The sequence below is a fragment of the Herpailurus yagouaroundi genome, unplaced genomic scaffold, assembly GCF_014898765.1.
Source record: "Herpailurus yagouaroundi ecotype Mexico unplaced genomic scaffold, PumYag 246, whole genome shotgun sequence".
NCBI classification, from domain to species: domain Eukaryota; kingdom Metazoa; phylum Chordata; class Mammalia; order Carnivora; family Felidae; genus Herpailurus; species Herpailurus yagouaroundi.
This window is the reverse complement of record NW_024412463.1, coordinates 4,591,099-4,604,700: the sequence shown is the minus strand read 5'-3', so window position 1 is coordinate 4,604,700 and position 13,602 is coordinate 4,591,099. Positions and strand designations below refer to the sequence as shown.

Genomic DNA, 13,602 nt, shown 5'->3' with positions numbered 1-13,602 from the left:
CCCCTCCCCTGTTCATGCTCTGTCTCTCTCTGTCCCAAAAATAAATAAAAACGTTGAAAAAAAATTAAAAAAAATTGTTTTAAAGAAAAATAAAAATAAATAAAAGAAAGAACCCAACTCCTGACACTGTGGGGGTCGAACACGGTTTAATTTCCTTGCCAGTTCATGCAGATTCATGCACTGTCTCAGTGGCCTCTCGGGGCTGTGCTGTCTCTCCCGTGGCTTTTATCTCGCTGTAGACTTGAGCAAGCAGGGGGCGGGGAGCCCTTGAAGCTGGTGTTGGAACCCAGTCTTGCCAAATCACGTGGGTTAGATTAGGTGAACCCCCCTACCCACCCACACTCTAAATCTAGTCCCCAGGTCTACCCTAGGATCCATGAAGTCAGTGTCTCCTTTCCCATCAATGCTGTCAAAGAGGAGCTAACGTGGCCCCTCTCTTCCCAAACGCAGCCCCAAGAGTGGCAAGGATTCTATCTTCCAAGAGTGTTGGATCACATGGAAGTGGGCCGCTCTTTCAAGTTTTATTTATCTTGAGAGAGAGAGCGCGAACGCGACACACAGGGAGAGAGAGGGAGGGAGAGTGGGGGAGGGGCAGAGAGAGAGAGAGAGGGAAAGAGAGAATCCCAAGCAGGCTCTGCACTGTCAGTGCAGAGCACGATGTGGGGCTCGAACACGCCAACCTTGAGATCATGACCTGAGCCAAAATCAAGAGTCAGTCGCTTACCCAACTGAGCCATGCAGGTGTCCCCAAAGTGGGCCACTCTCAATAAAAATATCTACGAACATTTGTGGAGACTCTTCTCTAAGAGTCTGAAGACACTGTTGGGCTTCTGTGTCGACCAAGGGAGCATCTTCCTGTGGATTTCCTGTTCACTAAACAAGGAATGTTCTATCTAAGCCCCTGTCAGTTTCCTGCTCTTCCTGGCTAAACACACCCTCCTTGGTCTGTGGGTCACCGTTCCCTCCCCCCCCGAGTGCTCCACCCTCCTCAGCAACGGCCCCAAATCACAGTTGCCGGATTTGGCAAATAAAACTACAGGGACACTCCGTTAAATTTGAACTTCAGATAAGCAACAAATAATCGTTTAGTGCAACTATGTCCAAAAGAGTGCACGGGACATATTCCCACCACATCCATGCAACATTTGGGATATATATTTAAAGCTGTTACTCATTCGTTTTCTGGCTTTCTGGGAAAATTCAAACGGAACATGCATTCTGTATTCCCTTGTTGTGATAAAATATGTGGGACATAACGTTTACCGTTTGAACCGTTTTTAAGTGTGCAGCTCCGGGGTGTTCCACACCTGCCTATCGTCGTGCGGCCAGCCTCCCCCCAAACTGTCGTATCTTCCCCAACCCCAGTCTGTCCCCACTACCCAGTAACCGCCACCCCTCCTCCCCACGGCCTGGGAACCGCCATTCTGCGCCCTGTGTCTGTGAGCTGGCCTGTTCTGGGTTCTGGGTGCCTCATGGAAGTGGGGGCCACGCAACATTTGTCCTTTCGTGCCTGATCTATGTCACTTAGCATAAAGTCGTTAGGGTTCATCCATGTTGTAGCAGGTGTCGGAATCTCATTATGTAGTCTGGCCGACGCTCCCCCGAGGTGTTTAAACACCTTCGAGGGTAAAGCCCAGACTGCAAGGAAGCAAGGTAACAATCAAGCTCTCCTGATCTGGCCACGTTCACAGCCTTGTCCTTTGGTGTGAATGGTGGCGCTACGAGCCCCAGTAGTAATGTCCTGCGCTCCCCCGCCGGGCGACCGCATGACCCCAGAGCCTGCTGTGTGCTTCTCTGCCCCTCACCCCTCTCTGGAATATCTATCCTGCTTCCTCCAAGGCTCTTATCCTTCTGGGTTTGCAGGTTTCGAGAGCTCACGTTTACCTGCAAAGCAGTCCCCACGCTCGCCCACCCTTCTCCCCGGTGGTTCTCAGCAGGGGTGATTTTACTCCCCGGGGGTCATTTGGGAACGTCTGGGGGCACTTTGGGTTGTCACCACTGCTACTGGCACCCAGCGAGGCCCCAAATGCTGCCGAACATCCCATATGGTCCAGGACACCCCCACAACGAAGGAAAACGTCAGTGCCAAGTGTCTACGAGGGCGAGGGAGCCTGTTCCACCTCAAGCGACACAAGTGGCTTCTCCCTTTCCATAGTCCTTGTCTCATCCCTCAGGGATATTGTTAATAATAATAACAGGAGCTGCCCTCCACTGACACCCGTCACAAGTCACGGACCAGCAGCGTCCTAAACATCCGAGAGCCACCAGGCATCGCATTCCCGTGTCACATCGAGGAAACAGTCCCAGGGAGCTTAAGAAACCTGCTTCCATTCACCTGCCAGGTCTGCGGCAGAAAGAGGATCCAAACCCAAGTATGGTCTCTCCCACATTGGATTCAACATCCCATCAGCCGGTTAACAAACGAGGCAAGGTGCCGACTTTTGGCTGTCACTCCACGTACACGAGCAAGCGAGATGCTATTTTTGCAAGGAAAGAAGGTGCATGGTCCCAGGGAAGACACATTTAGTCTCTGAGTCAGTGATCGCATTGTGGTCTTAAGCATCCACCCATTTCCGTGGGCTGGGTGATAGACGATAGCAGCAGGTCGCCCTTAGCGTGGGCCAGCGTCTGGGCTTGGGTTTCTGTCTTCGGAAACATGTGATCCTCAGGGCAGACGTTACCGCTCCCATTTTAGAGCGAGGAGGTGCACCATAGTCGGTTTCTCACAGTCTGGACGCAAGAGCCAGTATCCAAACTGGGGTCTGACGCCAGGGGCCCCACTCGTAACCACTCTGCCGATGATCGCCAACCCTCTCTCACGGAAGCCAGTAAATCACACGGAAGGATGGACACCACAGTTCTGGATTAGGGGAAATGGCAGACGTGGCCTTTGCAGGGGACGGCAACATAGCCCGACTCTGTCACCAGGGCCAGAGAATGAGCTGAGTCAGAAATCTGTGCTTTGAACTGAAGCGTCTCGCTGACCCGTCCTTTGCAAGGTGCTCTCACACGCCAGTGGGAGTCGGAGGGTGAGACGTGGGAAGGCATCCAGCATAGCTCCCCAAATATTGCTTGAGTTAGAAACATGATTCCGAGACAGAGATTGCACACAGATGAGCGTAATCAAGTGATCGACGTTCCCTGCGGTCCGCGCGTGGGTTCTAGATCGCCTGTCGGTCTTGTTACTACTATTTTTTTCTCTCCTTTTAATGACCTGTGTGTGCCTTTTGGTGTCTTTACGCATGGATGTATATATCGTATTTTTATATATATCCAACTGTTGAGAGCCCAGGTCCGGAAGTTACATGCATGTGTTTAAACCCCAGCCCTACCCGTTAAGTGGCTGTGTCATTTCGTTAAGCATGCTAGGTGCCAGGCACAGTGCTGAGTAGTCCCTGCAAACTAGCTCACTTAATTCCTACAACCCCTCTGTGATTTGGATGCTGCCAATAGCCTCGTCTGATAGACGATCAAACTGAAGCACAGAGAGGGCAAGTCACCCGCCCAAGGTCACACAGCTAATCAGCTGCTGGAGCCAGGATTCTTTTTCAGACTGTTTGACTCCAGAGTCTGGGTTTCTAACCGAGACTGAGTCCCGGGTTTAGCCTTGGGAACTTGATTCCAGCATCAGTCCCTGGTTTGATTGAGGGCAAGACATTATCCTTCTCTGAGCCTGTTTTCTCCTTACCCAAATAGATGCCTGTTGTGTCAGGATTATAAGGAGCATATTGGCGAACGTATAAGCAAGGGCTCGGAAGAATGGCCAGTGATGGGTGGACACCCAAAAAACAAAGGTGTGTACTAGATTTTTGTCTCGGCACACATGACCACGCTGTGACGTCTGGGTCATGCCCCACTCTGGCTCAGTGATCAAGCACACAGCTGAAATGGGCTCAGAGGGAGAGAGAATCCCACACATAGGAGGAGGGAGCGTTGGCAAGGCCAGCCGGGAAGAGACCCAGAAAGGGTGCCGGAGAGGGTTCAGGTTTCAGATTTCCAGTGGACTTTTTTTGGACACAGTGACCGGCTGCAATACAGATTCCAGGGGAGGAGTTTGCCTGCAGGAGCTGACAACTTTATGAGTTCGTCAATATTTGAAGAGGGGGTGGAGACTGTAAAGGGCGAAGATTAAGAGGCAAACTGAGTCACAAGGTGTGACAGTGACCACCACCGAAAGTACGTATGGCCAAGAAGAGCTCTCTTCTTAGTGAACCCCCATCAGGGGGACACCAGGAAGTAAATTCTTCCACCAAAAAGTTCGTCCTTCTCAACGCTCAGGACCCCGAGTTTGGACTAATGCCCTGCAGTCACCATTTTGAAATCCTTAATAATTTAATCTCTGGACTCTCGCTGGTGGAAGTAAAATGTGACAGGACAGCCCGACCACATGATGTGCGGCCACATGATGTGCGGCCACGGATGTGGAGTGACATGTGGAGTGACAGGGCTTCTTGCTCACTGCTGGTGGGAAGGCAAGATGGTGCACACCCTTTGCAAGACAGTTGGGCGAGTTCTTGTAAAACTAAACACGCTCTTACCATCTGGTCCAGTGTTTGTGCTCCCTGGTAGTTGCCCCAAGGAACTGGAAGCTCATGTCCTCACAGACACCTGCTCGTGGGTGATTCTAGCAGCTTTCTTCATAATCGCCAAAACTGGAAAATAACCATGACATCCTTAGCAAGTGAATACTACTCTTATTATTACAGTACTCAGCACTAAGAAGAAACAAGCTGTCAAGCCCTGAAAAGACATGGAAGAAACTTAAATGCATGTCACTAAGGCAGAGAAGCCAGTCTGAGAAGCCTACATCCTGTTTGAGCCCAGCTGCATGCCATTCTGAAACAGACAAAGCTAGAGGACATTGAAAACAGTAAGGGTTGGGGCGCCTAGGCGGCTCAGTCGGTTGAGCGTCCGACTTCGGCTCAGGTCATGATCTTGCGGTTCATGAGTTTGAGCCCCACGTTGGGCTCTGTGCTGACAGCTCAGAGCCTGGAACCTGCTTCAGACTATCTGTCTCCCTCTCTCTCCACCCCTCCCCTGCTTATGTTCTCTCTCTCTCTCTCTCTCTCTCTCTCTCTCTCTCTCTCTCAGAAATAAATAAACATTAAAAATTTGAAAAAAAAGTAATGGTTTCCAAGGGTTGGGGTAAGAAGGGATGAATAGGTAGACTACAGAGGATCTTTAGGGCAGTGACATTATTCTGTACGACACTACAATAGCAGGTGCATGTCATTACACATTTGCCTAATCCCACAGAACACATAACATCAAGAGAGAATGCTAACGCTGTGGACTTTGGGTGAGTATAGCATGTCCGTGTAGGTCCATCAATTGTAACAAATGTACTACTCCAGTGTGGGATGTTGATAAGGGGGGATGCTCTGCATGTGAGGGGGCAGGTGTGACTGCTCTAAAAAAAAAGCAAAGTATTTTTTAAAAAATCTGATGGACACTGAAGCATCTATGTGAGCAGAGAAGACACGTCAATGCACACGCCCCCTGCCCATTGCCGTCCCTTTAGCACATCATATTCGTGATGCCCCACAGGCAGATAATTCTAGAGGACCAGCAACCCTCAAAGTGAATGCAAGATGTGTGTGTGGTATCTACAATGGAGCTTGTAGGGCCACTGACAGCCCTGAGAAGTCATGCTTTCTATTAAATTGGAAATCGCTCCCAATGCAGAAAGAAGGCAACACATTCTCGAAAACACGAACAACAAAAGAACTCTATCTTGTCCTTTCTTACTCATGTTGTCTCCTGTTACTAGCCAGTGTACTGGAAATGAAGTCACAGAAAGGGAGACAGAGAGCAATCCACAGCTTCTTTTCCTTTTAACCCTTCCTTACTCATCACTAAACTGAAGGTAGAGAATGTTGGTAGCATGTACAAGTATCTAGAAGTGAAATAAAAACCACTGAGTACGTGGCATTTACTTTTAGTAAGAACAAAACACAGCAATCCCTATCAAAATAACACCAGCATTCTTCACAGAGCTAGGACAAACAATCCTAAAATTTATATGGAACCAGGAAGACCCCGAATAGCCATAGCAATCCTGAAAAAGAAAACCAAAGCAGGAGGATCACAATCCAGGACTTCAAGCTATCCTGCAAAGCTGTAATCATCAAGACAGTACGGCACTGGCACAAGAACAGACTCTCAGATCAGTGGAACCGAACAGAGAACCCAGAAATGGACCCACAAACATATGGCCAACTCATCGTTGACAAAGCAGGTGAGAATATCCAATGGAATAAAGACAAACTGTTCAGCAAGTGGTGCTGGGAAAACTGGGCAGCGACATGCAGAAGAATGAACCTGGACCACATTCTTACACCCACACAAAAATAAACTCAAAGTGGATGAAAGACCTAAACATAAGACAGGAAGCAATCAAAATCCTAGAGGAGAGAGCAGGCAAAAACCTCTTTGACTTCGGCCACAGCAACTTCTTACTCAACACGTCTCCGGAGGCAAGGGAAACAAAAGCAAAAATAAACTACGGGACCTCATCAAAATAAAAACCTTCTGCACAGCGAAGGAAACAATCGGCAAAACTAAAAGGCAACCAACAGAATGGGAGAAGATATTTGCAAACAGCATAGCAGATAAAGGGATAGTATCCAAAATCTATAAAGAACTTAGCAAACTCAACACCCAAAAAACAAATAACCCAGTGAAGAAATGGGCAAAAAACACGAATAGACACTTCTCCAAAGAAGACATCCAGATGGGCAACCGACACATGAAAAAAAAATGCTCAACATCACTTATCATCATGGAAATACAAGTCAAAACCACAATGAGATACCACCTCCCACCTACCAGAATGGCTAACATGAACAACTCAGGCAACAACAGATATTGGCGAGGATGCGGAGAAAGAGGATCTCTTTTGCACTGCTGGTGGGAATGCAAGCTGGTGCAGCCGCTCTGGAAAACAGTATGGAGGTTCCTCAAAAAACTAAAAATGGAACTACCCTACGACCCAGCAATTGCACTACTAGGCATGTATCCAGGGGTTCAGATGTGCTGTCTCAAAGGGGCACATGCACCCCCATGTTTATAGCAGCATGATCAACAGTAGCCAAAGTATGGAAAGAGCCCAAATGTCCATTGACTGCTGAATGGATAAAGAAGATGTCGTATTTGTATACAATGGAATGTTACTTGAGCCTGAGTGGCTCAAATCCCTAAAGAGTAAAATCCATCCTCCATGGCAGTCACTGTCACAACTGTTAAGAGTGAGCCGGTAAAATCAAGAAGCGCTTGTCGAGCGCCCACCCCGTGGCAGGAAGATGGCCATCTCGTTTTGCAGAGTGCTAGGAGTGGGGGATGCAAAGACAACCACAACGCTGCTCACAGCCAAGGGGGGGCAGCAGAGACAGGGGGCAAACTGGCTGCTCCCGTCACATAGCCGGTCAGTCAGTGTTGCGATCTGAACCCAAGCTCTTGAGCCCCCCGGGCCAGACGGCCTCTGTGATTTCGTTGGCACAGCCTGTGTGTGCGTGACAAATGCTTAATAATTAGATTTATGACATTCCAGATTTAAAGATAGAGCGCTGAGCTAGAATCCTGTTTCCAGCCCTCACTGTGGTGAATCCGATTGTGAATTCAGTATCTGTTTCAATAGTATGTTTGTCCCTTAAATGTTGCTTTCTGAAAGGGGCTTTCTCTGGCTCTCCCTGCTTCTCTCTCTTAGCAGCCTTGGCTTTGTTTCATAATGAGGATCACACTCTGTAATTCTATGTTTATTTGTAGGACTCTGTGTTCAATTACAGTGAGCCCAGGGAGGGCGGGGACAGGGTTTCTTTTCTTCTGCATTCTTAACCCAGGCCTATATATAGCCTAGTGTTCAACAAGTATTCACGATGAGTACTTAGATGAGCATGTTAATGAATAAAGCCACAATAATTACTAGTTTGCATTTCTCCTGAATGTTTTCTCAAGAACGCCGAATAGTATTTACCATGTTTCTCTTTTTGCATTGGCTGTTAGGAAGCTCAAAGCCATATCTGTGAAGCCATCGCAGCAAGTCTGTAAATCCGCGTGCATATTTATTTACCATCCTGGTTCCTCTGACGAACCCACTCTTATTTTCCTATCTTCATTTGCTATTTTTAACTTACGCTCCCATACTGGGCTTCATGTGTCCTTGTGAGGAGCTTTAATAGATATCATTGTGGAAATGAAATACATTAAGCAGGCTGTCTTAAATTTCTAACCTGCGGAGAAAAAGAAACGCCCTTTCCAATGCCACATGCTGTCTTCAGAGCCATCAGCCACTCTTAGATTACCTGCTTTCCCGTGTCCTATGCCCTCTGGGAGTGATGTTTGGGGGGCGGTGGGTGAGATGCTATTTCCTTCCAATTAGGCTGGTGAGGTGGCGTTGCAGGTGGTGTTCTAGAATAAATGAAGGTGAAAGGCAGACAGAACTGCAAAGCCTTATACAACGTGTTTTCCCTGCTCTGACGTGGCCCGTGGTTACCAGGGAAGGGAGTTAGTGACCCGGGTCGACGTGAGCAGCTGCAGTGGGTGAGGGGCCCGGGCAGGATGCTTGCAGTGCCCTGCAGGCATTAGTTCGAGAGGAATCAGGTGCTGGGTTTTTATTGGCGAGGCGAGAACAGCCCCCGGATCCAGGAAGAGAACCTGCTTCTCTAGGCCGATCAGATCACCGGAGAGGAGGGCCCCACCCGGACTTGTGTGTTTGCCCTGCTATGTGTATTCAGCCAGCAGGCTCCGGACCAGGAGGCAAAGGGCAGGGAGCCGGGCTCAGTTGACCACCTGGCACCAGGCAGCACCAGTTGGAGACAAGGCGCGCTGAGCTTCTAGAAGCATCTCCAGGTGACACCAGGGGACTGAAGACACTCCCACCGGGGACTCGACAGGTAACGGCTTCCAGGTCCTTCCAGCAGGGCATGGGGCTCGTTGTTTGGGGCAGGCAGTGAAATGTAGAAGCTGGGCGTCAGAGAGGATTGAGTTTCACCCCAGCTCTGCCACTGATTCCCTGTGCGGGCTTGGGTATGCTTGAGCCTCAGTTTCACCTTCTGCGAAATGGACCCAAAGATAGCCTTACCTCAAGGGGTTCTAGAAGGATTAGATGACAATGTAGGCGGTGTCAGGTACGAAGCAATAGCTCCACTTTGCGTGGAACGATTGAGGGCCATTTCGAGTGTAAGACTTGGGGCAAAAAACCAGCGAACGGAGGGGTATGCTATGTGATTCGGGGACCACTGGCAGGACAAGAGTCCCCCCCCCCCCGCCCCGGTAAAGCTGGCTTTGAGTCTGTGCCAAGGGGCATTGTCTAAGGAAGTGGAGCAGACGGGGAGAAGGACTCCTTGTGTGAACCTGGCTCTTTACATGAATTGTGTTATTTAACATTCGGAACGGTCCTTCGAGGTAAATGCCGGATTCAAATCCCAGCTGTCGGACTCCAACAGTCGGCATTACTCTGTGCAGCTCCTTTCTGCCTCGGGTGCCCTGGGGCAGCTTACTTACCTCTCTGGGCTTCATTTCCTCATCTGTAAAATGGGCACAATCATATTACCGCGATCCAAGCGAACTTTGTGAGGGCTGAGACTGATTTCACGGACACTTACGCGCTTGAAATCAACTCTGGCTCTCACTTCTGCTGCCATCATCGTCTTGATTTTACAATTCGGGAGACGAGGGAGGGACCTCTTCCCAGGTCTCACCGAACGGAACTGAGACCCAAGCCGTTCGGGATTTGAGTGAGGCACTCGCATGGGTGCAGAATTTAAGAGACACCAAAACTCTCAGTCATCAGGATAAATTCCGCTTTAAAGCACTATTTAAAATTGTCTTAAATTCACGCCAAAGCACCCACGGTGAACAAAACAACAGCATGTTAAGTAAAGATAGGATCAGTAATGGCATCGTTGCGGTTATTTAAACGCTGTGATGTCAGGTCCTCCTCGGGAGGAGGCTTTTTTCCCAAGATTTCTCAAACTTGGGAAGGGCTGTCTTTTTCCCAAGAAGGCATGTGCTTCTGGAAAGCAAGCATCCTGGCTGGTTTCCCACGACGGCGGGTGCTCACGGGGAGGGAGAGAAAGCGGCCCGGGAGGGCCGAGGACCCTGCTCCACGCAGGCTCATCTGTCTCACCAGAGTGACACGTTTGCTGATCGCAGCACTGTTGGCGGCTTCTGTCACCTCTGTGCAGCAGCGCTGGGCGAGGTAAAGGACGTGAGGAGCCCGAGTCACTGGAACCAGGTTTGCCCCCAGCTCTGCCTCTTTGCAGCTCGGGGGGGGGGGGGGGGGAGGGGGGAGGGAGGGTGTCATGACTCCTCTTACGCATTTAATCACCAGCGCCAATTAAAGACGGGCAGGACAAGGAGGCACCTGCCCTCGTGGAGTTTGCATTCTAGGCGGCAGGGGACTGCATCACGGAGCCTCAGTCTCTCCATCTCTGTAATGGAGGAGTGATGGGATGCTTCGAGGAAAAACAGACACAATAGAAGGAAAGGTCCTGGCCCTAGGACCAGGACTAGCGGGAAGCAAGCGAGGCACCCGGGGGCAAAATCCAGGGCGGGTGCTCATTCCCGAGTGCGGATTCTGCACCTGCCCAGACCTCCCATGCCTCCTTGCATTTGGCACCTGTGTGCCTCCCTTGCCTTACCCTAATCCTGGCCCTGCCTGGCTCCGAGTAAGCCTTCAGATGATGCTACCTGCTACGCTATTAGCTTAAAGATGTCTGCTGCAACACTAAGAAGAAGATAGTAAGCTCTAAGCCTTCCGGAACATCAACCATTTGTACAAACGTAACTGAGTGTTCTGACAGGAAGATGTCAATTGCCAAGCATTCCTGAAACCCCCAGTGCAGTTTTGATAAAGGCACGTCTCCCCCTGCGCCCACGTGGTCCCATACTGGAGAACGGGGCTTGGGGAGCACAGCGAAGGCTGACTTTCAGTCCTCACGTGCTCCCCTGTGACGTAGGCAGCCTGTACCACTGCACATGGACGCCCTCAGAGTATCTTCCCTTCCCAGCACTGTGCTGGGGACCACAGGGAGATGCAGGGTCACGGCACCTGGCCGAGCAGGTCTGGTCTCTTTACTCATATCGATCTCGCCCTCGGAGGTGGGGGCCTGAAGGCTTGTCCCGCTGGGTGTGCCAGATGGCTGTGAGGGCCCTGCCCTCGCCGGGGCAGTGAGGAGGCCCCACCTCCTTGCCTGCATTCCATGGCATTGATCAAAGGTGTTTCTGCTTACTTGGTGACTAATTCTGCCCTAATTCGAGGACCTGCCCTTTCCACCTGACTGTCATTTAGCTGCTCGCTGGCCGGGCGGCTTCAGAAATGCTCTCTCCGGGGCAGCTGCACTGTGTTTCGTGTTTAACCCGTTCCCCAGAGCAGGACTTGTTAACCTGTAACTAACATGAGGTGATGCGAACACCAGTCGTTGGTGTGAAAGGCGAGGGAGGCGTCCAGGGGCAGCTTCCGGTGTGGCTGTTTCACGCGTGGGTCAGAACACAGAGCCAATGGGATCGTAACATTAATAAGAGAAATAAATAGAGGGCGCCGGGGTGGCTCAGTCAATTAAGCATCTGACTTCAGCTCAGGTCGTGATCTCTCAGAGCCTGGATCCTGCTTCGGGTTCCGTGTCTCCCTCTCACTCTGCCCCTGCCCTGCTCGCACTCTGGGTGTGTGTGTCTCTATCTCTCTCAAAAGTGAATAAACAGTTAAAAATTAAAAAAGAGAGAGAGAGAGAGAGAGAAATAAATAGTATCAGTAAGGACTAACATTTTCTCACCTGACTACTGCCAAGCCCTTGTGCTAAATCTCTGCACAAAGATACTTGATGACCCTTCAATTTTGCATTCGTCCTAAATATGCCTTGACTTTAGAGCAGACCACATTCCTTGACCAGTTATGATTTTGATGTCTTGTCGCAAAAACAGATAGGTGATATTTCATATTCTGTGTTGTATTACGTTGCATATAAATATTTAATGAGATAAAAGCATAACTTCTAAGGCAGAGGACACAGTAGAAGGTGAGAAATAGGCAGTTAAGAGTTTGAACTGTGGTACCAGGCTACCGAGGGGTAAAGCCTGCTTCAGCCCCTTACCAGCACGTAATCTGTATGAGTCAGCTCGTGCTGCCGTAACAAAAATGCCATTCGCACAGTTCCAGAGGCTAGAAGTCCATGATGAAGGTCCTGGCAGACTCTGGTTCTGGTGGGAACTCTCTCCTTGGCTCTCTCGCGCCACCGTCCTCTCGCCGTGTCCTCGCACGGTGGAGAGAGCGCACGCTCTCTCTCGGTGTCTGCTGTTCCGAGGACACTAATCCTCTGAGTTCGGGGCCCCGCCCCACTAACCTCCTCCGACCTTAATTGCTTCCTCAGAGACCCCATCTCCAAACACAGACCCAGGGGGAGTCAGGGCCTCGCCATGTGACTTTGGAGGGGGCAACAGTTCAGGCCATAGCATGATCGTGGGCAAGGAAGGTGTGCATGAAGGTTCTGCGTCCATAAAATGGGACAATGGAAACACCGGCCTGCCCACCTCAGGGGTTCTATTTCAGACGTGATACGTCAATATAGGAAAACACTCAGAGCTGTGTTCAGCGTAGAGTAGGGACCGGAGAAGTATGAGGTGTCATTTTTACAAAGACACAGCACACTTTATTTGCCCCATATAATAATGGCTGATCTTCAGTCCCTAAAGGGTATACACCAGCCGCTGGGCTAACCACCATGTGGACTGAACCCTTTTTATCTTCGCCTGAGAGTGAGGAGGACGAATGTGTCACGATCTTTCCTCCCCCCCCTCACCCCTACAGAGCAGGAGCTAAGGCAGACAGCTGGCGTGAGTCGGGTCGTGAACGCAGGACAGAGCGTTTACCGTCTCACCATTGGGACTAAGGTCGGCAGGGACACTGGGCCACAAGCAAGAGGAGAAGGCTAAGTCCCCCCGCCAGAGGGGGATGCCTCATCCTCCACACTGGTGACATTTGGGGCCAGACCACTCTCTGCTGGGGGCCATCCTGTGCTCCACAGGATGGTCAGCAACATCTCTGGTCTCCACCCCCTGGGCGCCAGTAGCAGCCCCGCCCTCGCCGCCACCCTGAGCTGTGACCTGGAGGGCAGCACAGCCCCCCCCGTTCTAGAAACACTGCTCACCAGTTATTCTGAGAAACTAAGAGAAGCCTATTTCTAAAGCGAACCTTTGCATGTAACCAAGACGTCTCAGCAGCTCCAATATACGAAATATAAACATAGAGTCCTGGGAATTAGGACCAAACACCCCAGCCCTTGGGTATGTACGTACCTCTCCCTCTCTCCCCTCGTCGGGTGCCTGCTCCGTGCCGGGCACACGTCTCCCTCATCGAACCTTCCCCGCAAAACTGGGGAGAGCAAGGGCTGCTGGGGGAAGTGCCACAGCCTCTCTGTCCTCAGTTTCTCAGCGGAAGATTGAGGGCAGAATAGCGTCCAACCCAGAGGGCTGTTGCAGGGACCCAGGGAGTCAATACACACAGATTGGGAGTGCGAGGCGCATGGAAAACTCTCCAAGCTTGGGGCGCCTGGGTGGCTCCGTCGGTGGAGCGTCCGACTTTGGCTCAGGTCATGATCTTGCGGTCCG

The 13,602-nt window shown here is 50.6% G+C and overlaps 1 long non-coding RNA gene across 1 annotated transcript in view; it reads left to right on the top strand.

The window, feature by feature from the left end:
• Positions 1 to 8,641: 8,641 nt before the first annotated feature.
• LOC121020131 (uncharacterized) overlaps positions 8,642 to 13,602 on the top strand; it is a 12,810-nt gene continuing 7,849 nt past the window's right edge. Inside the window, exon 1 of the long non-coding RNA XR_005785963.1 lies at positions 8,642 to 8,891. This is a non-coding gene — a long non-coding RNA (uncharacterized LOC121020131). The remainder of the gene's footprint in view (positions 8,892 to 13,602) is intronic.